This window comes from Nicotiana tabacum, chromosome 5, assembly GCF_000715075.1.
Source record: "Nicotiana tabacum cultivar K326 chromosome 5, ASM71507v2, whole genome shotgun sequence".
NCBI classification, from domain to species: Eukaryota; Viridiplantae; Streptophyta; class Magnoliopsida; order Solanales; family Solanaceae; genus Nicotiana; species Nicotiana tabacum.
The window spans coordinates 166,076,876-166,101,719 of NC_134084.1; the positions used below are offsets into that span (position 1 = coordinate 166,076,876).

The 24,844-nt window shown below is 38.1% G+C and overlaps 1 pseudogene; it reads right to left on the reverse strand.

Annotated features, from left to right (window-relative positions):
* Nucleotides 1–1,653: 1,653 nt before the first annotated feature.
* Nucleotides 1,654–22,858, reverse strand: LOC107790165 (replication factor C subunit 3-like; annotated as a pseudogene).
* Nucleotides 22,859–24,844: the final 1,986 nt, after the last annotated feature.

A 24,844-nucleotide genomic window follows, 5' to 3' on the forward strand; every position in this document is an offset into this window, starting at 1 on the left:
ATGAGGGGTGGGGGTGGGGCTGAATCGCTTCGCCTGGGTGAGGCACTTGGTGTCATGTTCTCCTCGTCCTCTCAGTGAGCTTCGTTGATAGTGTTTAGGAGATTAGCAGTGAGATCGGTTATCGCCTTTCTCTTTTCTTCCCCATTGCCTGCCATGTCAGATCTGTGCAAACAACGAGAAACAGGATTGTGCAGAGTTTTTTGTGTGTTTTTTTTAGATCCAGAAAAAACTAAAACTTTTAACTAGAAAATCCCCACAGACAACGCCAAATTATTTGACCAAAAAGTCTTAAACCTTTTTGTTAAACTAATTAAGTGAATGATGATGGGTAAATGCTAGTTAGATATAATAAGTTCTAGATTCGAGATTAGAATTCAAGTGAGGTCGTTTATCAAATGGTTATACCCGTATATTCAATCATTAAATACACACTTTTAGGGAGTAAATGAAGAGTGAATAATGAGCAATGAATGTGAAAAATGGCAATAAATGTAAATAGGAAGAACATTTCATCCAAATATCAAATGATGTGGAAGATTCTTCCTTCTGACAACAAGATATGGCAGTGAACAAGAATATAAGTAATGCTTTCTTGGATCATGTGAGTGAAAAGGAAGAATAATTGATGAAATCAATCACTATGGAAAGGTAAACTTTGTATATTCTCTCAATGGTCAACTTCTTACAATAGTGTTCTCAGATTCAATCTCACGTATCCCTTTTCTTCTCTCTCCCTTTCTATTTATATGGGATGTTCTTTCAAAACCCTAAAAAGTACAACAAAGGGAATATCCAGGAGAATATTCCTGTCACTAGTCCCAAGACTACACTAACCGTTATTCCTATCTTTTGCTATTCGGCCTCGACCTCTACGACTCGCTCTGTGACTGCTCGTTATTAGGCTTTGGTCGACCTCGTCTCATCTGCCCAACTTGGGACACAGTCTTTCACTTTACGTTCTTTCCATGCCCAACTTCCTCAGCAAGATTTTGACTCATACACTAAACTAGTTTATTCGAGAAATTTCTCCATATGATTCAAATTGCAATAGAGGTTTGGTTTTCTTATTCGCGATTTACATATCTGGCTTTTACTGGATAAAGCAGTTGTTACTAGCATGAATAGCGTATTGAGGATATGTTTCCATTTCACCATGATGTTAGACCTTTTTCTGAGAAATATGCGACCAAATAATGACGTTTATCGAGTAAGCCACGAAGTTTAATCTTTTTGGTGCTCATTTCCTCTTTCAGATTTTACCTCTTAAATTGTCATCTGGTCATGAAGCAAGTAAGGAGATTGGATATGAATCGAACACGAGAACTGAGTTAGATGGGCTTCAGCTTGTAGAATTAGTATTGTATTTAAAAAGGAAGGTGGAATAGGGAGGAAAAAGATTAATGAAATTAAGCAAAAGGAATGCAGACGCAATGAATAATTGAGCATATAAAAATGGCTTAAAAGAGTTTTCTTCTTCTTTTCCCTGGGATGCATAAGGAGGTAGAAGTATTTGACACTACTTGAGGAGCAAAATATGGAAGGACCAAGGCCGAACAAGCTTCAGGCCAACCTTCACTATATATGCTAGCACGACCATTTTCTGTTGTACCCGACCAAGACATGATGGACACCCTTTTGCCTTACACTTCCAACTTCAAAGGTAGAAGCTGTGAAGCCCTCTTCTGATAGAATATCAAGGTAAAGAGAAATAAGATACTTGATCAAATTGGCATATGATTCAGGTACAATAATACCTAATCACGACTACACGCTCCAAGAAAATTAAAACACAAAGGAGATTGGTACAATGGAACAAAAAAAGTTCTTCCTCCTGCCGAATAGTTCCATAGTACTTCACACCTATTCTAGCCAAATGTTGAAATGAGAAAACTCTTGTAGATGCTCATGAATTTGGTCACAAATGCTGCAAAACAAATCAAAGATGAAGGTACCAAAATGAGCTCGTAATATGTCTTGATCTATATTTCAGATGTCAAACTACAGCTCAAGGTTCACTGAAAGAACATCTATACATAACACTCTCAATCCTAACATTGAAAAAGCTATTTAACTCGCACCAAGAATTCGTGGTTACCCACAGTATGTATGCAATGTAGCATAACTATAAACATCAATGACGCTTATCGAATTAGGTATGTTTGTCTCCGCCAAACAACAGAGAGTATACAGTCATAGACCTGAAGATAAATGCTGATGAATAGAGTTAAGCAATCCTCTTGCTTCCATTGATTATTTTCCCGATTGTAATGAAAGCACTACCATCGTTTATTGATAGTATTTTGCAGTATCACCTGGGGTGGGATCATCCCGTCACCATGGGTGGGAAGATGATAGAATCTAATTGATTTTGATGGCTCTTAATTGGGTTGTTTAATGGTGTAAAGTAAATATATTTCCAATTCATATTGAGCCCCTTCCCTCATCAGTAGTCAATTTGCGTTAAATCTAAGTTTCTCAGCTCCAAGTTACCAATATCAAACTAAAAGTAGGAAGACTAATTAGGAAAACAAAAAAAGCTAATGTTCTTATTTCCTACTGTTCAAAAACTTATTTCCTACGAAACAGGCACCCCATAACAATTGAAGTATTACTCCTTAGCTTCAATCATTCTACTCAAGTTGTCCATCAACACTCTTCACACACTATCATGCACTCATAGTCACTTATAAATAATGAAGGAAAAATGACGCTCTCAAAATAATAGCCTATATATATAATTGGATGATTATGGAAAATAAAGTTTTAGCTTGAGGCGCGTCAAGGACACTGTCCTTAAGGATATTTCGCCTACATCGTAATGAATAAAATTAGGCGTATCCCCTAGTTCAATAAGCTCTTCTAGTATAACTAAGAGCAGAAACAACAAAGATTAATCAAAGACAACCCAACATAATAAAAAGAAATTGAGAAGAAAAGTATTTTCTTTTTTCACTCTTTCACACACTTTTTTATAATGAACACGATATACATATATATAGTCCAAAAAAATTGACATCAGATTGTTACCATTGTAAAGGCCAAAAACGTTAAACAATTAAAGGCCATTTAAGGCTTTGAAAGAAAACGTTAGCCATTAAGGCTATTCAAGAATAATTTTAATTTTCAGTTACAAAATCATTATTATATTTAAAAATACATTCAAATTTATTAGTATAATAAATACCCACCATTAACATAATATTAAAAGAATGAATCTAAACATCAATTTGAATATTTCTTTTTGAGTTATTAAAATTATTTTTCTAAAAATACATACACATTTTTGCATGTTATATACAAAAAATTATTTTATACACTTTTGCGGCTATCAGATGTAAATAGTTTCGATCGCGGGCTAAAGTGATCTTTGCCCAATAATAATGAATTATGTCTATATCCTAACCCTTTGTCGATATGCTCGCTATGATGCTGGACAGGGATTTAAGTATATTAGACACACAGTTGATGGAATTATGTATTCAACTATATGGACAATGTTGTCGAGTCAATCCAACAAGCAGACAGCCAAAAAATTCCTTCCTACTACCATAGCTTCTAGTATTGTCTGTTATTGACAAATCCCAGGTATCCATGTCTTGTTGTATTAATAAGGCATTTCTGAGCAAACAATAAACAAAAATCTTGAGAATATAATATTTGAGGAGAAGAGATAAAGCACTCGGGCAGCAAGGTGGTAATCGGCCGGAACGTCAGAATGCTGAAATGTTACTTCTAACAATATAATGGGTGAGCCAATCAAGTACTAAACTTTTTGACGTCTTTTCTACAACAAAAGAACAGGTTGGTACACGGGAAATCCATGTACAGTGAAAATTAAAGGCAGCTCAGGTAATTTATGTTACATTCTGAGTAGTGATTAGATGTCCCTGACATTAGCTTATCAGGAAGCTTGCATCTCATAAAGAAACCTGAAAGTAAGTGTGCATCTCATAGAAGTGCTTATTCTCTCAATTTAACTCGGGTTTATTTCATTTCTACGAGTCCTTCATGTATCCTTTTCTCAGGTCAATGTATATTCTATTTCAGAGGTCCGACGTTAAGCTATATCTAGCCCTATTATTTATTTATTCATCTAATATATTTTTTGTAACTGCTAAATCCCTCAGGGTCTGTGGCACACAGTTTGATACTCTGTGGATAATGGGCACCCCCTCTACCCCACTCCACTTAATACCCAGGCTTTGACTATGGCAAGGTTCGAAACTGTGACGTGCTTAACTCAAACATCATGCTGCTTTCTTACAAATAGAAAGCCCCAGGCAGCTATATCTAGCCATATCTAATTAATTAATTTTTCCACATCATATCAACCTTTTTTCTTAAAATTGATTTCTAGTGCGTAACATTCAGCTGTGACCTATGAGATACACCTAAAACACCTGGCATTCATGTATATGAGGACCTCATTTATCCTATATAGTTTGATTCGAGATGAAAACTAGAGAGATTTAATAGACTGAGGAATTCTAATAGACTATCTACATCATAATACTTGAAAAAGATTCAGCAATTTTAAACTTCCAATATAGTTCAATTCAAGATGAAAACTAGAGAGAAATGCTGGCATATTGGGATGGTTCAATAGAAGAGAATAGGATGGAAGCAAAAGCCTCTCATAATGTCCCTTTTTCCTATTTGGCAAGCAAAACAGAAAGTGAAGGAAAGTTTTCCTTATCTAGAGGTGACAAGTTTACACTGCTCTGAATGGAAAGTGCTTTAGATTTTCTGTTTTTTCTATAGGTAACAAGTTTCCACTTCAACACAGCCAGTCCAAGCCATTTTCACATTATGCTCAAAGTACTTTTGATTGAAAGGTTATACAATACCTTCAAGATGAAATATAGCCTTCTGTCCCAGGCGCATCCTATGCTCCTGAAAGACAGTGAGAAATTTTCTAAATTATGGAATGTTTTAATTTTCTTTTTATTAATCTGCATAATTCATCCACGCACAGGAAAAATTCCAGAAGAATCTATAAAGCAGAAGAGCAATCCCACACACACACAACAACAGAAGGAAACACAGCTGACTCTGTAGCTACTATCGCTTAAAGAAACAATTAATCCTTTCTAGTTACGTATTGCTTCAATATTTGCGCTTACCTGGATATTAAGTAATTTTCTTCTGCATATCATAGTAGTGATGTTGGTCTTCTTTTAGATAAAAACCAACTCAAATCAAACCACAAACACCCTTACCTTCCAGCATGTTTAACCAATTCTAAGAGGGTGTTTGGATTGGCTTATTTTAAGTGCTTATTGAATTTTAAGCACATCTTTAGTTTTTGTGGTGTTTGGCAATGATAAAAAGTGCTTAAAAGCACTTACTTTTAGGCCTGAAAAGTACAAAAATAAGTCAAAAGCAAAAACTTGGGTGTTACTAATTTATGACTTTTGGCTTTTAACTTATAAACTATTTTTTAAAAGCCAATCCAAACACCCTCTAAGTTCACACGTGGACCTGAATCCAACTTACAAGTTTGAGAATAACTTACTAAAGGTTGATTCTAGTACTACACGAATGAATTTGGTCATCCAATCCAAACCCGTAAGGCAATGGTTGGGGTAGTCAAGACATCTATAAGTTCCTTTGATTCCCTTAAATATCCAACGTGCTACATTATGTAGCTCAACAACTTACGTAATAAGCAGCCCAGTGGGACACCTCATGCTTCAACTCTGAATCCAATTTCTTCAATAGTTCGAAAAGCAGCCTCTGCAGTCAAAGGCAGAATCAATAAAAAAAACAAAGGATTTCTAACACCTTATAAGAGAGGAAGGTGAAGCACCTTGGGAAAGACCTTACCTTCAAAATAATTTCAGGTGGAATACAATTTGTTAGTAGCTCATATAACTTTCCCCTAACCTCAAACAACCTGAAACAAATGCATTGCAGTTTAGATAAAGAGGCAAATGTATTACAGTTTTGAGGTGCTGTCATTAGTACAAAAAGGAGACAAGTTATGTTGTCCATGCTCTAGACGTTCAGCCCTAGTGTACCGGGGGTTTTAAGTGTCCCATGTTCATTGAGAGAATTGATTGTTGTCTCCTTATATGGTCTTAAGCAATCGTTCACCCCATGAGCTACCTTTTGAGTTTGAGTTAAGCCTAAGGTCTAGTTTCTCAGCAATAACATACTCTTCTCTTTGCACTCAAAAGCCTAGACTCCTCCACTATACAGTTTCCCTTTTCTCAAAGTTAAACCTTCAGTTGCCTTGTATCTCTAGTGTCAACCTCTAGTTCCAAAGTTAGACAATTAAAACACAGTTATCCAGAGCACATTGACATAATACTTCAGAGCTGAAAAAGAAAACAAGGCATCTTTGTCATCATAAAGCATAAGCTTCTGAAATCACTTGCTGAACATTAAATGCCCTATTTAGATGGACTGCAGCTGTACCTTTTAGGGCTCTGCTCTTTCATTATGTCTGATGCAATTTCTGAAAGATATTGCTCCCAGTCCATTGGAGGTATAACTTGGTTGTTTGTGAAGGGATACCTTAGGCAAATAGTACAAGGGGTCAACACATGCATAAGGAAACTCTGGTGCAAATAGTTCAAATAATATGTGAAAAGCTTGGATTTAGCAGCTCAAGCTAGCAAGAAGCTAAGACAAATCAGTCCAGCCAAGGTGTTACGAGCTCAACTGTTGAACACGACAAGTCTCAAAGGTCAAGACTGCCCTCCTCAGATTCCTATTTGACTTTTCCGCAATGCGAGTAGCAAATCCTTGTGGAAGTTGAAGTCCTTCCTTTTTGGCAATAAAATCCAAAACATTAACAATCTGCCAAACAAGAGATATTGTAAGAGAATTTCAGGAATGCACCAAATAATCAAAGAACATGTCAACAACATTTGCTACATGACTAACCAGGCTGTATATGTACTCCGATTTAGAAAGTTTAAATGATTTACAAGACTCAGAGAACTTCCTGACGGACACACACCAACGTAAATTACGCATTAGGTCAACTAGAGTTACAGGGTCCTCAAAACCACATGTTGTATAGCCCTTCAGTTGAGGTGATTTCTAAAGTCAAATATTAATCTTAGACACGTCTTTTCCTGGATACAACATGTTAGTGGAATATCACTGAATCATGCCTATCCATGATTAAACAAAAACTGAAATAGGATCAAGAAAATGATCAATTTTTCTTAAACTTTATCCAAATATAACGAAAGAGTTCAAAATGTAGAAAAAATTAAATAAACTCATGTGACGATAAGTTTCAAAAGTATGCTACACTTATATCCTACTACTATAGGTAATGTTCTCCTTAATGAGCTTACATCTATTATCTAAGGCACAAATTGGTATATAAGAGTAAAGACTGCTCAAACTATTTCAACGATGAACAAACAGCCTTTCCTCAAAAAGAGCACTTTCTGTGTCACAAAATTAACCAACACAATTGAATATGAGCATTTATAGTCCACCTCGTCTAAACAAGTGCAGCAGGCCACTTCACTTGGAACCCATTTTTGTGAGTCAATGTATGTCATTACTGAAAAACTCTCCACCATTATATGGGTCCTGGAGGAAAGACCAGACAAACACACTAGTCTAAAGCAAGCCTGAGCCTAGAAGATGCAGGCAATTGTTATAAAGAACACACTTCCGCTCCTCACTTTGTAGTAAGAACGCAGGAAAAAAAAGGGAAAAGAGAAGAAGACATAGTAGTCATATCAATTGTGGGACAACTGAATTTCACTGACCTCTTCCTCCATTGGCGCATTTATTCTCACATTAAGGCATCATGAGCGGACTGCTTCTGTAACCTTTGAAGAACTGTTGGAGCATAGAATTAGGCGGCACGACGCACTGTACTTCTCCATTGTTCTTCGAAGTGAATGTTGTGCTTCTCTTGAGAGCTTGTCAACTTCATTTAGCACTAATACTAACATTTACCAAAATGAAATATTATCAGCTAGGTAGCTTATATAAGTAATCCACAAATTACAAGTAATATGGCTTATCTATATAATGGTGCTGGTAAACAACTCAAACTCGAGAAAATAATATCTCACAGTTGATAAAACATTTCAGTATCTTTTTTAATTCCCCAACTATTATTTCTTACCTAAACTAATTTCTAGAGAAAATCACCTTGGATTATCAGTCTTCTTGCCCTGTTTCAGCTTTGTCATGCTATCTCACATGAATATTTTTTTTCCCCTTCTGACAAGCAACTTATAACAGATGACATGTAGTTCCCTTATTAAAAAAATGACATGTATTTCAGTTACAGTTCAAATTTGCTATACGAGAACTACTTTGGCCCACATTAAGCATCAACATATATATGTTTTTTGTAAGTTAACTGAAATTTTGTCAGGGTACTTAATAATATTTAACATAATAGTAATGAGATATTATAATGGTTCGCCACTTTGTAGATGATTGCACTGCAGATTGCAGCAGATGCTATTTGTGTGCATCTCCTCTCAATAATTTGATAATAGTCAACTTTAAATGTCCATTGCTAGAATTCAGGGGAAATAATTCTTCAGAAGAAATTTGTACACAATTTTTTTTTAAAAAAGAGGCAGAGAAACGAAATATTGGCCTAAAAGGTGGAGAGAGTAAAACAGCTAGTGACCAAAATGGTCCCTTCATTATTGCATTAAACTAAATAACATGTTTCTGAAGCTGGCTATGTACAACCAAGCATAATTTATTAGAAACTAGCATAGTAAACGAAAACATGAGCAAAGTCATACTTGAAACTATTAAAACTTTTACAGCTCCCACAGAAGATACGTGCATGCAAGGCGAGGAAGACGGAGATAGGGGGACAAGCTCAGATAAGAGAAATCCAATCCACAAAATATGGACAACATTGTTGTGGTAAAGGTCGTAACGCCAGAGGAATCATTACCACAAGGCATAGAGTGGGAGGTCATAAGCGTCTATATCGTAAAATTGATTTTCAACGGAATGAAAAAGACATATATGGTAGAATCATAACCACAGAATACGATCCTAATCGAAATGCATACATTTGCCTCATACACTATGGGGATGGTGAGAGGAAATATATTTTACATCCCAGAGAGGGGCTATAATTGAAGATACCATTGTTCTGGTATAGAAGTTCCTATAAAAATGGGAAATGCCCTATGTTTGAGTGTGGTTTGAACTATCAATTTATGTAATTCGAAATAAACAATTAGGGTTATGACGAAACCTAGAAAAATTTGAATGGCTATTGTCCACAGTTGCATATTAAGGACCAAAATAAACGTATAGCTATTATTAGGAACTATTTTGGTTCTTTCTTCCAATCAAGAAATTGAGATTCAGTTCATCAAGTGACAAAAAACACCGAGTCTGACAATATAAATGGGATCCATGGTAACAGCACATTCAAGAAAGAGGCAATCTGCTCAGACGGAGGCAAACAGACAAATATTTAGCAAAACTACACCTCAACATCTAAGTGCCACTTGACATAAGAAACAAAGGTAAAGGTTAAATCATAGGCTGAGGTAGAGTATGACATCTTTCAACATACTCTTAAAACAAACTAACTTTTTTTAAGGAAATAAAAAAAAATTAATCCCTCCCCAAGAACTCCCAAATTTGCTCCCTTGGTGACTCAAACCCGCAACCTTTGGGCTGGAGGTGAATGGTGCTTACTACTTGAGCAACCCTCTCTTGTCCACTTAAAACAAACTGAAGTTGAAGACACTATATCACCAAGTACAACCAAAGTCCAAGGTGTAGCTTTATCATCATCCCTTCAAGAGGTCCAAAGTAGAAGGCTTTGAGTGCTGCCTAAAAAAACCCAAGTTCAGTAAAGAGATTATATCCATTTAGTTTATCTTCACAATGATAAACTTGGGTTTCAGAAGAATTGGCTTTACTAGTGATCAAGACACTCTTCTATCAATTAATTCCTTACTTGGGCAAATAAGAAAATCATTACATATCTTAAACCTTTTCCCATTACTCTTTCCTTTCCTGGGTTGGCCTCTATTTAGTCTCAAAATGCAGCAGACAGTAGTGCTGTCAGCCTTTTTCATTGCATCCTTGACATGGTAAGGTCTTAGGACCCTACTCCATATAAAACCACGTGAACAAAAAACAACACGCCTCAATCCCAAACAAGTTGGGTAAGCTATATGAATGCTAGCTGACCGTGTTACTCCATTTAGGCTAATCACATGCCAATATTATGTAAATACAAATGAAAAGTATTAGGAGTTTGCAAAATAAAACCACGAGAACACAGATGAAAATAAAACACAAAAGGTGAGAACTCAGAACTTCTACAATTTCTCCCTGGATTAGAATCAAAAGATAAAGTTGTTGAATCACCTTTAAACCCCTTCTTTCCTTTAGTGTCAATTGGTCTATTCTTGGCAATTTCTTTGATTATCTCTTGAACAACGTATCTATCCTGAAATCCAGCATTACTTGGACTCAATTCCATATGGTGGGTGCTTGATAATGTTGTGAGCTCCACATCAATTGTCCTCGTACCAGCCTGAGAAGAAAAGCATAAATCAAATTAACATCGGCGAATCACCATGCTTGTTTTCAATTCCCAGAAAACGGGTATGGATGAATCCCAGCCAATGCAAGAAGTAATGCTCCTCGTTATTTCCTTTTCTAACTAATGTTTTCCTCTCTAGCCAAATGTCTCTTACCTCAAAGATCCATTTCCATCTGCTCTTGAATATCAAATTTCTTAGTGTTGACAAATAGGTTAGAGGCATACTTGCACAAAAAGAGGGATCTGTTTTCTCAAACAACACCACCCTCAATCCCAAGCAAGTTGGGTCGGCTATATGTATTTACAGTTCCTGACTATCCATGTCACTCCATTTAAGGTCATCACAGTCCAATATGTTTTCTCAAATGCAACAAATAATTAAATGTTATTAATATGTAAAGAATGTATCAAAGTAAGTTTATGAATAAGTACCTTTTTTTACAAGAATTTCTATAAATAAATACTTGAATTAATCAGTTCCAGATATCAACTGGATCAAAGTAGCTTTCGTAACTGATAACACATTTCATTTTATTTTGTGGTTGCCTAAATTTTCTGCCTCTTTAAATGGAAAAAGCATTATGAGGAATCAAAAGGATTATCATGATTTTGACACTTCTGTTTATTTTGATTTAACTAGCAATACTTCTCCTGAAGTTAAAATTTATGGAACCTGTGCATTCGCATGTTGCCTAACCTTTATATTCTTCAAACTTGAAATCCACATACTATGTTACTAAAACAAAGAGAAAAAATACACACACATGGGTAAAGTAAAACTAAAACTTCTAAAAGAATTAAAGAATATAGAAAAAAAGAAGGATATCAGTTGCAATTGATCCCTAACCATGGAAGTCACTGGTTGTTGTCACTATTACCAAAAGTAGATCTCTACTGATTGCACCCTAAGTTTTGTTAAAAAAAATATAAAACCAATTATACTTGACTTTTTTCATCCATACAAATTGTGTGAATACATCCTTTCTCTCTAGCATCAATGTCTAATGAGTCATGTATTTTATATTTAAAGCAAAAACACATTAAAAAGGAATCTCTACAATTACATGTGCATCATTCAAGCTGACACAATATCAATCATGAATTCTTGCCAACAAAAACTACAGCAAAGGAATGGGATTTTCTATCCAAGCTACTGACCCTCTTTCTTTTCTTTTACAAATCAAAAGAATTTATTAAAAGTACATCAAGATCATGATAACTTCACAAAAGAAGTTCAGCTGCACTGTACATTAAATCTCCCAAAACTCTAACCAACTATCTATAAGTAGGTCGGCCGCTGTGCACCAAAAGTATAAGAGGATCAAAATAGAACTTTTCACTCTTCAGACAAGGCTCTCAAAACGCTTCAAAAATTCCCGATTCCTTCTTCTTCAACTTCACCAAAAAAAATGCAAAAACACAGAATGTAAAAACTAAAGCTGTTGCTCATTAAAGACAACTTATTTTCTGTTCAACGCCCTCCACTTTCTGAACAATGTAGGAATGACAACTACAAGTCAAACACGAGGGCAGAAAATATTAAACTCTAGAAATGCAAGAAGAGAAAGAGATAGACGAGAACAGGGCTGGTGCTCACAACATAGCAGGAATGATTAAGGGAAATAGATGAAATCAGTCAGCTGTTAGCTTTTTTAGAAGCCTTCAAACTGGAGAGTTCAAAGAATGACTCACTGGTGTGGCTGACGAACAATGAAGGAATTTTTACAGAAAGTAGCTGCTATAATATGTTTCAAGAATATTTGAATAATTGGAAGGAGGCATGGCCTTGGAAGATGATATGGAAGACTATAGCACCATCAAAAGTGGCATGTTTTGGTTGGGTTGCTACTAGAAATGCCTGTGTAACTCAAGATCTGCTCCAGAGGAGAGGATTTATAATGTGTAGAAGGTGCTATCTATGTGAGAAGGAAGTAGTATCAAGAAATCACATACTGATTCACTGTGTTTTTGCCTGGCAAACTCTGTTGTGTTATGATTATTTGGAGTGCACTGGGTGATGCCTAGAGATGTGCAGAGTTTGTCAAGCTGGAAAGCACAGAAGATTGGAGGAAACAGAAAGAAAATTTGGAGAACAACTCCTCTATACATCTTATGGAGTATATGGTTAGAAAGGAATAGGAGGTGTTCCGATAAAGACAAGAAAAAGATAGCACTTGTAAATTATAATTGTTTAGAAAATCTGTTGCATTGGTGTAAGGAGATGTTTTATACTTTTTGGATTCACTAAGATGAGTGTGCTTAATTGCTATATAGTGACCTCTGTACTAATGTAGTTTTGTATTTTGCAGTACCATCTTGGTACTTGCCTTAATAATCTTTACTTATCTTACAAAAAAAGATTAAGGTCATTCTTAAATCCCATTTTCCTCTTGCCTCTTTTAGCTAGACTAAAGTATCTTTTTTTTTTATGAGTATAGCTAGACTAAAGTATCTGTATGGCCACTAAAAAACAATAACATACCCAGTGTACTCCACAAGTGGGGTCTGGGAGAGTAGCGTTGTTATAGGGCCAATTTTAGCACAATTGACACTGCACTGCAGTAGCCAAACTCTCAGCCACTCAACCTTACTTTTTTCGCACACAATTTAGGACTTAGATTATTTCAGACTTAGCAAAACGTAGCAACACACAGTACTACGTGTAAGACCCAACCTTTATTCAATTCTCGCAGAATTTACAAAGAAACTCGTTTGGAAGGCTCACATATGCTACTTGCCCTTGAACCAACGAAATTACAACATATAAAAGGGGTTGCCTATGGCAGATTACAAAGGGGCAGTTACACTGGGGCAGTTATACAATGTGCCTTGCACATGACCAGCCTAAAAACAACAATAACTACTTAGTTATATTTTGAATTCAAACTTTCCCATGAAATTGAATCCCTCTTCAGTATTTTGGCAAACTACAATATGTGCATTGCACATGGACAAACTTTCATAGCACATGCACAACACACTTCTTCAGTCATATGACTTGCACACTTGTTCTACAGCTTTTGCCCACACTTAGCCTTCTTGCCTTGCCTTGTCTTTGGACCATGCCTTGCTCATAAGCTCATGACCATGTCTTGTCACAAACTTAGCCGTCCTACTGATTCGCACGCATGCCTTAGTCAAGTGTCATGTGCCTTCATCTGCCATAGTCGTTGCCCACTATCAAGACGGCCTTGTCATCACCCAAGGCACCTTGTCTAGATAACTTGTCTAAGTCCATGCACTAACTTAGACACATCTTCAGCTTCGCACATTGCTTGCCAACACCTGCACAAGCCTATGCCAAGGGGCAACGTACAAACCCTTAACATAGATTCTGCCCGACATCCGTCATGTCTCAATATTAGGGGCTAACAAACCACCCCCACTAGTTGAACTTAACGTTCTCGTCGAGGTTGATTTCAAGTAGTCCTCTATTTGTTGTTCATATTGCCACAATGAATCACCCTTTTCCCAAGTCATATCTGTCTCGGGCTTTCCTTTTTACTGAATCAGAAATTTTGTCCGTCTGCTTTTCTTATGCATCCCAAGAAGCCGGTGTCAAAAATCTTCTCAATTTCTTCCTCAAGCTGAGTGCGCACCTCAGGAGGAGCTCTCTTTGTTTTGTGCATGTACGGATCTTCAGGATCTTCAACATAAGGCCTTAGATAACTCACATGGAAAGTCGGATGAATCTTCATTCTTTCAGGCAGCTTCAGTCGGTAAGCAACTTCACCAACCTTTTGAACGACTTCAAAGGGACCATCATACCTTGAAACAAAAGCTTTATATTTAACCTGGCTGTCAATCTTCTTCCAAATCTGCGGAGTAAGTTTTTACATCACTTTGTCACCTACTTTGAACTCCAATGGACGCCTGTTCCGATTAGCATATTTCTTTATACGTTTTTGTGTCATTTTCAAGCTATCTGTTACTTCTTCCATCATAGCTTGTCTATCCCAACCATAGCGGTAGGAAGCTAGACATTTACCCCTAGTTTTCTGTTGTACAATCTTCATTGGTAGTTTAGGCTGCTTCCCCGAAACAATCTCGAATGGACTCTTCTCCGTTGCTGAAGACTAGTGCAAATTATAAGAGAATTGTGCACAGTCTAATAAATCTATCCAGTTTCGTTGACTAACAGTCACGAAATGCCTAAAGTATTATTCCAGCAAATGATTGATTCTTTTGGTTTGGCCATCAGCTTGGGGATGATTTGCCATCGAAAACTTCAAGTTTGTACCCATCAGATTGAACAAATAGTCCAGAACTGGCCTGTAAACTGTGTATCCCTGTCACTAATCACATCCTTTAGCATTCCAAAATACTTAAACATGTTCTTGAAGAATAACTCAGCAGCAACCTTTGAGGGACATTCAGTTAGGAAGCAATAAAAACAACATACTTTGACAACCTGTCAACCACAACCATAATCGAAGACAACCCATTAACTTTAGGGAACCCGCTGATAAAATCCATAGAAACAAATTTTCATGTTTCTTCTGGAATCGGCAGAGGTTGCAGCAAACCCACCTCTTTCTTCCACTCAGTTTTGTCAAGCTGACACACAAGGCAACTCTTCATGTGCGCTTCCACATCATGCTCCATCTTGGGCCAAAAGTAGTATCGGGACAACAACGCCATCATCCTTTCAATTCCTGGATGACCAGCCCATAAAGTATCATGCGTCTCTTTCAACAGTTCATGACGCAACCCATCACCAAGTGGTACCACGATTCTCCCCCCTTTAAAATAGAGGAGATCGTCCTCGGTCCATTACCGCCTTACTGTCCCTTCCCTCACATGATTCATTATCTTGATGTACAATGGATCATTAGCCGCACACGACTTGATCTTATCATGAAAATCAGATTCAAGTCGAGTAATAGAATAAACAACAACAAATACCTCTTTCCGACTTAGTGCATCAACAACCTGGTTGTGTTTTCTAAGCTTGTGCTCCCAAATAAAATCATATTCTGCCAAGAATTCTTGCCAACGAGCCTGCTTCGAACTTAGCTTTTTTTTTGTCTTGAAAAATGTATTAGCCACATTATCCGTCCTCACGACAAATTTTGTTCCCAACAAATAGACACGCCAAATCTGCAAGCAAAGGATAACAACAACCATTTCTTTCTCATGGGCCGAATACCTTTGCTTCGCTTTATTCAATTTTCTGCTTTCAAATGCCACTGGGTGGCCTTCTTGAACCAACACACCTCCAACAGCCTTGTCGGAAGCATTAGTACAAACTTCGAAGGGCAGTTCAAAATCAGGAAGCCGCAAGATAGGTTCTGAGGCAATAGCTTCTTTCTGCATATCAAACGCACCACTGCATTTTTCAGACCATGCCCACCTAACATTCTTCTTCAACAAATCAGTCAAAGGAGCAGCTTTTTTTGAATAGCCAGCAATGAATTTATGATAATAGTTAGCTATCCCGAGGAAAGATCTTAACTCTTTCACAGAATTAGGCGCCTGCCATTCCATAATGACCTGCACCTTTTTTGAGTCCATCCGCACCTGATTTTGGCTCACCAAGTGACCAAGAAATTTGATCTCCTGTCTAGCAAACTCACACTTTTCCATCTTCACATAAAGTTGGTACTCCCTCAAATGAGACAACACCTTAATCAGGTGTGACATATGTTCATCCAAGGTCCGACTATAGATAATAATGTTGTCTAGCCGAGGTCTTGGCGCAGGTAAGACATGCTTGGAAAAGGCTTGACAAGGCAGTGTGGGCAATGTTGGGGCTGCATGGCATGCGCGCCAAAGTCAGTGGCACGGGCACTTCGGGTTGTGGCAGCAAAAAGTATGGGCTAAGCTAAAATGTGGCAGTGCGAGATGATGGCAAAGGCTTTCAATAGCTAAGACAAGGCTATGTGGAGGAAAATACAAGCAATGGCCCGGGTAAAATAAGGGTTGACATAGGCAAGGCAGAAACTCGGCCAAGGCATGTGCGGGCGGCAGTAACGTCGGGCGTGTGAGGCAAAATCACGGGCGGAAGATTGCGGGCAAGGTATTGGTGCGGAGCAATGTCAAAATGAGCCAAGGCTGGGTGCAATGCCAGCCTTGGGCGTGAATCAGCTAACCAAGTCAAAGTGCACATGCAGTGCACATGCCAAAGCAGTTGGCGGTTACCTTTTCATAACCACTCCCTGTCCCGAAAATGATTTCCTACCCTTAGGAATACACTTAGATAAAATTGGCTAACACTTGCCACAAACTCCATTTTTCTGCCTCTTTGGGACAACTTATGCACATATTTATAGTGTTGCTACCCAATTACACTTGGCAGGATTTAAACAATCAGTTAACAAGCCCAAACTGATGGGCAAACATGATAAGACAAATACAAAAACGTGCCCACACTTTTAGCCCATGATCAGCCATGTTTTGAATGTGGTTGTAACCGCCAACTGCCTCCCATGTGCCTTGCACACGTTTTGTAATTGCTGCATGTGCATTGCATGTGCATATTTTGCCCAAGGCTAGCAGTGCGCCTAGCCTTGCCTTTTGACACTACTCCGCACCAATGTCATGGCCATAACTTGCCACCCACTGACTTAGCAGCACACGCTCATTGCCACAACTACCCACTTATGTCAAGCTGCCCTCAACTTAATCAAATATGCCCGCATCAATTGTCATTGCTTGTCCCGTATTGCCTTGCCTTGTCTTGCCATGTCTTGGCCCCTGCTTTGACATGGTTTTGCCTTGCCATTGTTATTCCAACTTGCACGTCCAAGTGAAATGCGCTTTGCCTCCGTTCAAGGTGCGTTTGTTAACCCCGCATAGTCCGTCATGCCAAGTGTTAGACCCTTATCAATGGTGATCGGCAAATGGCGCGGTAGTGGCAAGGATTTGGCATGATTTCCTTGCCATTGACCTATGTGCGGGGGAAATCAACATGCAAGACAATGCGGGCGTTGTCAATGGCAACAAACTGTTGCAAGGGCAAGTGTGACGGACTACACTACTATTGGAAGGCTAAGGTGTGACGGACTACACTAAAGCACGAGTGGGCTATGTGCGAGCAAGGCCAAGGTCTTGAAGGAACAAGGCGGGCTAAGCGGAAGCTTGACAAGGCAAAGCGGGAAAGACCTAGGCGCTAAGACAAGGCAGCTTAGTACCAAGGCAGTGGCATTGGCAACTTGGTGTTGCCTTGGCTTAGGTGAGCGGATTGGCACTGGAGGAATTTGTGGGTGAACGACTTAGCAAGGGAAATGTCATCATGTCATGGTGACTTGATTCTAATATCAGCTTGGCATTGGCAAAGGGCAGATTTGATCAAGTAGGGGCATTGTGCACATGCTGTGCAGTTGGGCGGTTACAACTGCCTTGTCCAAAGAGTTGCTGATAACGGGGCTAAGTGTATGCACGTTTTTAGGCATGTTAGAGCATGGCATGCACGTTTTTTTATCATGGGTGGTCATGGCCTATCAATTGGGGGTGTCAACTGAAATAGGAAAACTGAAATGGGCTAACTACACTATAAATATGTGTGTTAGCAGCCCTAAAAACGAGCTAAATACCTAGGGAGAGAAAATAGTAAAGATGTAGGCATAGGGTTGTCTATGTCCAGGCTTGAGCATGGCAAATTATGTGCCATTTCCTTGCCAAAAGAGTGAGTAGCATGAAATGCCTTAGGCAGGGGCTTTTATAGGGCAGTTTGTGCAAGAGTCGGCAATTTTGTGAGTTGGTGTCTGCCAAAGATGGCAGCACCTTGCCAGACTCGAGATTTTTCCTTTGTAATTTATTTATTATAAAAGGTTGGTAAAGGTTCCCGTAATTCTGCTTGTGCATTTACTTATTTTATGTTCCCTTGAAATTATTTTAAGTGCTAAATCTCGAAAGTGAAAGAAATTGGGTGAAGGTTGAGCCAAGTTGGGACTTGCCTATCGCAAAGGTTGTGACAAGACATTATCATGAGCTTATGGGTGAGGCATGGTCCAAAGACAAGGCAAGGCAGGAAGGCAAAGCTTGGGCAAAAGCTGTAAAACAAGTGTGCAAGTCATGTGACTGAAGAAGCTGTTGAAAGAGACACATGATACTCTATGGGCTGGTCATCCAGGAATTAAAAGGATGATAGTTCTGTTGTCGCGATACTACTTTTGGCCCAAGATGGAGCATGCTGTGGAAGCTTACATGAAGAGTTACCTTGTGTGTCAGCTTGACAAAACTGAGCGGAAGAAAGAGGCGGGTTTGCTGCAACCTCTGCCTATTCCAGAAGAAACATGGCAATCTATTTCTGTGGATTTTTTCAGCGGATTCCATAAGGTTAATGAGTTGTCTTCAATCATGGTTATGGTTGACAGGTTTTCAAAGTATGCTGTTTTTATTGCTGCACCAACTGAATGTCCCTCAAAGGTTGCTGCTGAGTTATTCTTCAAGAACGTGGTTATGTATTTCGGAATGCTATAAGATGTGATTAGTGACAGGAATGCACAGTTTACAGGCCGGTTCTGGACTTATTTGTTATATCTTATGGGTACAAACTTGAAGTTTTCGACGGCAAATCATCCCCAAACTGATGGCCAAACCGAAAGAATCAATCATTTGCTAGAAGAACAGTCGAGGCATTTTGTGACTGCTAGTCAACGAAACTGGACAGATTTATTAGACTGTGCACAATTCTCTTATAATTTGCACAAGTCTTCAGCAACAGAGAAGAGTCCATTCGAGATTGTTTTGGGGAAGCAGCCTAAACTATCAACGAAGATTGCACAACAGAAAATTGGGGGTAAATGTCCAACTGCATACCGCTATGGTTGGGATAGACAAGCTATGATGGAAAAAGCAACAGATAGCTTGAAAGTGGCACAGAAACGTATGAAGAAGTATGTTGATCAGAACATGCGTCCATTAGAGTTCAAAGTAGGTGACAAAATGCTGTTAAAACTTACTCCGCAGATTTGGAAAAGATTGATAGCCGGGTTAGATATAGAGCTTTGGTTTCAAGGTATGATGGTCCCTTTGAAGTTGCTCAAAAGGTTGATGAAGTTGCTTACTGACTGAAGCTATTTGAAAGAACAAAGATTCATCTGACTTTCCATGTGAGTTATCTAAGGCCTTATGTTGAAGATCCTGAAGATCCGGATAGGCACAAAATAAAGAGAGCTCCTAAGGTGCGCACTCAGCTTGAGGAAGAAATTGAGAAGATTCTTGACCACCGGGTTCTTGGGATGCATAAGAAGAATAGGCGGACAGAATTTTTGATTCAATGGAAGGGAAAGCCCAAGGCAGATGCGACTTGGGAAAATGGTGCTTCATTGTGGCAATATGAACAACAAATTGAGGACTACTTGAAATCAGCCTCGACGAGGGCGTCGAGTTTAACTAGTGGGGGTGGTTTTGTTAGCCCCTAATATAGAGACATGACGGATGTTAGGCAGAATCTATGTCAAGGGCTTGTACATTGCCCCTTGGCATAGGTTTGTGCGGGTGTTGGCAAGCAAATGTGCGGAGCTGGAACTGTGTCTAAGTTAGTGCATGGACTTAGGCAAGTTAGCTAAGCAAGGTGTCTTGGGTGTTGGCAGGGCAACCTTGATTATGGACGAAGGCTATGGCAAACGAAGGCACATGGCACTTGGCTAAGGCATGCGTACGGATCAGTGGGACGACAAAGGTTGTGACAAGACATTGTCATGTGCTTATGGGCGAGGCATGGTCCAAAGCCAAGGCAAGGCAGGAAGGCAAAGTGTGGGCAAAAGCTGTAGAACAAGTGTGCAAGTCATGTGACTGAAGAAGTGTGATGTGCATGTGCCGTGGAAGTTTAGCCATGTGCAATGCACATGTTGTAGTTGGCCAAAATGCGGAAGAGGGATTCAATTTCGTGGGAAAGTTTGAATTCAAAATATAACTAAGTAGTTATTCTCGTTTTTAGGCTGGTCATGTGCAAGGCACATTTTATAACTGCCCCCAGTGTAACTGTCTCTTTCTAATCTGCTATTGGCAGCCCCCTTTTATATGTTGTATTTCGTTGGCTAAGGCAAGTAGCATATGTGAACCTTCCAACGGAATTCCTTTGTACATTTCTGCGAGAATTGAATAAAGGTTGGGTTTTACTCGTACAACTGTGTTGCTACATTTTACAAGTTTGAAATAATCCTAAGTGTCAAACTGTGTTCGAAAAAGAAAGGTTGAGTGGCTGAGAGTTTGGCTACTGCCGTGCAGTGTCAATTGTGCTAAAATTGGCATTGTAACAACTGGTATCAGAGCCAGGTTTGTGAATTGGGACCATGTGGAGGTAAAGATGTTGTTTTCGATAAACCTCTGGCTCAAGAAAAGCATTTCTAAGCAGGATTGAAAAAGAAGCAGCCACTAAATAAAGAAATAGACCGGAACGCTAACTCAATGGTCTATTCATTGTGTCATCTAAATATTCCATGTTTATGCAATATGAAGAACAATTATTGGATGGAATAGATCTTCCAACTTTATTTCCCTCAACAGCAAACACCCCGAAGACCAGATTTCAACTAGGGTTGGAAGTTTGCAAGATATTTCCCAAGTTGGATTGGGAGGACGATGGATTTCATTTTTCTACTTTAGTTTGTATTATGGTTATGCTCTGATTACGGTAGTGTTTGTAATGCATGAGACAAACTTCCTGACTATTCGTTAAGGCACCAGATTGAGTAGTAATTATTAAGTAACTTTGTCAATTGTTGGATTCTTCAGTTATTTTTTCCATGTCTTACTTTTAAATAAAAAGGCATTGAAATATTCTCTAGACACTTCAAGTACCAAGATTTCTTCTTAATGTTTTTCCTTATATTGTTGACCTTGGACAGCTCCTTGCCCGAAAAAAATAAGAACCTATTGATCTAAATATTTAGATATATGTACAGAACTAAGAATAATACAGCTATACAAAGAATTCATGTTAACATACTTGCACCTTGCAAAAAGAAATTCAAGGAAAAGCTTACATCAACTTTCCAAATCTTGTTCTCAACCTTAACCTGCATTAGTTTTTCAACCAATGGAAACCATAATACTTTAGAGATAAATTAAGCAGCAAATTTCAAATTTTAGCGAAGAAAACACATAAAAAGAAATCAATTGAAAAGAGACGGAGTTACCTTATCGGCACTTGGACCAAAAATCTGCCTCAGAAGTGCCATAATCAGAGTTTTCTTCCCTGACCCGGAAGGGCCATAAAAGAGAAGATGAGGACAATCTCCCCCTGACACCTAATAGTAAGCATAAAGAAAAGGGTCACAAACAGTGAATAATTCGAGAATTCACAAAGGTGTATACTATAAATAAAAGAAGTTTTACCAGCTTTTGAAGATTTTGAGCAACATCCTCGTGGACAATAACTTTGTCTTGGGTTTTGGGGAGGTACTTGTCAACCCACAACATCTTCAAATTTGAGCCAAACTACTCTAAGAGAATGTGGAAAACAGGAGCCTGAGAGTAGATATTAGGCGACAAATTTTATAATTCTTATGCTAGACAAAAATGGAAAGTACTGTAATTTTTGAAGTTTAATTTTCCAATTACATATTAAATAATCCCCAAGCAAAACTACCGAGTTTTTACAAGTTATCTTGTTAATGAAGGAAATGAGAACATTCAAGTCATAAAGTTCTTCATAGCACAGAGAAAGAAACCATCCACATCTTTATAAAATAAATAAATTAGATGTTAAAACATTATGGAATAAAAAGCTAGACCAACTATATAAGTCTGAGTGAAACCACTAATAAAGTAGTATGCAGAATTTCACTGTCAAGAAACTCAAAAAAATTAAAATAGCATAAAATAAAGAGTAAATAGAAAGATCATGAAGTAAGCAGCTATTATTTGAGGCAAAGAAAGGCTCAGGTGAGGGGTAAAGTAGTATAAAACCAAGCATTTCATAGTAAATACTTCCGTAAAAAAAACGAGAAATGCTCTACGCACAATGGGCATGCATATAGTCAGTCAAGTTGTATGCAAAATTACTTCTTCGAAGAAAAATAAGCACAAAATAACACAGGCCTTAGGTACATTTTCGACCAAAGAGATGCTTACAAGCTACTTCTTCAATTTAATTTAAAGTTGAGGGTTTACAATGGTTCGCAAATCCAACTCTAGAAATCTTCAATTTTTATTTTTTCCAATGAAATTCATCAGTTTTTTGTGACTTTCGAAATTCGAAAACAAAGAAAAGTGAAGAAATTTGACCTGATTCGCGACCAATTTTCCTTGGGGTGTTTGGAAGGCTGTCAGTGAATGAGCAGACTAAAAAGAGGCAATTGCAGCAAAATGTGTAAAAGATCAATTCCCGCCAAATGTGAACGATGTCATTTTCGCCCTAACATGGATGTTGTGCTAGCATGGGCTACTTACTAGGGTTGGGCCTATACCAGCTATAAAGCGGCAAAAATGGCATTAACCTGACCGAGCTTCTTTTTTGCCAAAAGCATATTTGGCCAAGCTTTTGAAAGTAAAAAAGTGTTTTTGAGGAGAAGTAGAAAGAGTTTTGGAAAAGCAGAAAAAATTAGCTTCTCTCCAAAAGCATTTTTTTAGAAGCATTTAGAAGCAATTTTTTAAAGCTTGGTCAAACACTAATTGCTGCTCAAAAGTGCTTTTCAAACTAATTAGTCAAACACAAACTGTTTCTCACCAAAAGTACTTTTGAAAAAAGCACTTTTGAAAAAAAAACACTTCTCAAAATAAACTAATTTTTGCAGCTTGGTCAAACGGGCTAATCCACTTTGAGCACCCCTATTTAAAATGTATCCAGTTTTTAACGTTTAAACAACTTTAAGCATTTAAGTCCGTCCGCAACTTAACGTAGCATATTTGTATCATTGATTTTATAATTATTTACAATAAAAACACCGCTTATTAATTAATACGATGCATGTGTGAGTATTGTGCTGAATGAACAGATTGTTTTTCTGTAGGATATGAATACTATTGGATCGAGGTATAAATTGGTAAAATAATTAGAAAAATAAGCAGATTGATCAATGACTTATGTTGTTACCGGAGGGCTTTCATATGATTCTATCTTGTCTCCCTTTTCGTCTTTTTGAGTCGAGGGTCTATCGGAAACAGTCTCTTTATCCTCTCGGGATAGAGGTAAGTGATGTGTGGCTATAATTCCATAGTTTCGTACATTATGTGCCTTGCATTTTACATGCATTAATGACAAATTACACTTTATTTGCGCGTAATGGAGCCTATTTTATGTGTAGGTGAATTGGAGATGAAAGTAGAGCAAAAGAGATACTTAAACATTGAAAATGTGCACGAGAACAGTGAAAAGGAGAGGCCAGGCAAAAGCCAGCTCAACCAGGCTTTAGCCTGGCGAGGCTAGCCTAAGGCCAGGTCCATTCCGAGTTTTGAAGACCTTATTCGGCTCCTGGTTTGACTAGGACTTGGCTTACACGTTTAGGTCTTTTCCTACACATATGAATAGACCTAAAAATGCCACTTTAGACAGACCGAGAGGGGAGATCGAGTTTGGACATACTTTAGACCTAGGAAAAATACGGAGCCATTGTGGAGACCGGAGATTCGACCCAAGGATGCAAGAACACACTAAGAGCAAGGCGGAGAATTACTCTACAAGTTTTTCACTTCCTTCTTCTTATTTTCATTATTGGTTATGAATTATAGTATTGTAGTTATGCATACTATCATGAATAGCTAACTTGTTATCTAGGGTTTTGATGGAACCTATTGGAGGATGATTTTCCTGTTACGTTAATATAGATTTGTTATAGTTTTTTCTCTATTTGTTCAATTACGTTTATATTGTGGTTGGTTGAAGAGCTCACAATCGACTGTGCCTATTTAGTATGTATTACACGGGAGAGAGTGCATATTTAGGTAGTTGTTGAAAAACATCACTCCTAACATATATGAGGAATCAATATGGAGGGTTTAAAGGTGGGATTAGGAATAACGAAACCTTGGGTGCAATCCGAGTGAGTCGTACTTAATGCCAGCTAGCGTGATTCGGGAGAATATGTCTAGTAAATTATGGTAATTACTCGGGAGAGAGTTACGACAGTCCGAGCGTTCATGATCGGTAGAGAATACTTAGGCAAATTTATAAAAAAACGTAGCGGAAATGATTCCGACAATAGGAGAACTCATAACTATAGACCTCCTAAATCTTTTCTCCAACCTGTAGTATCTTTAGTTGTTAATATACTAATTTAATTTGTTAGTTAATTAGATACAAGAATCTTAATATTTATAACTTAGGAATTTTTCGAGCTTGTCTTCTTAGTAATAGGCAACAACTGTAGCTAAGTCTTAGTTCTCTGTGGGATTCGACTCCGGACTTGTAAACTGAATTTTATTTGCAACGAT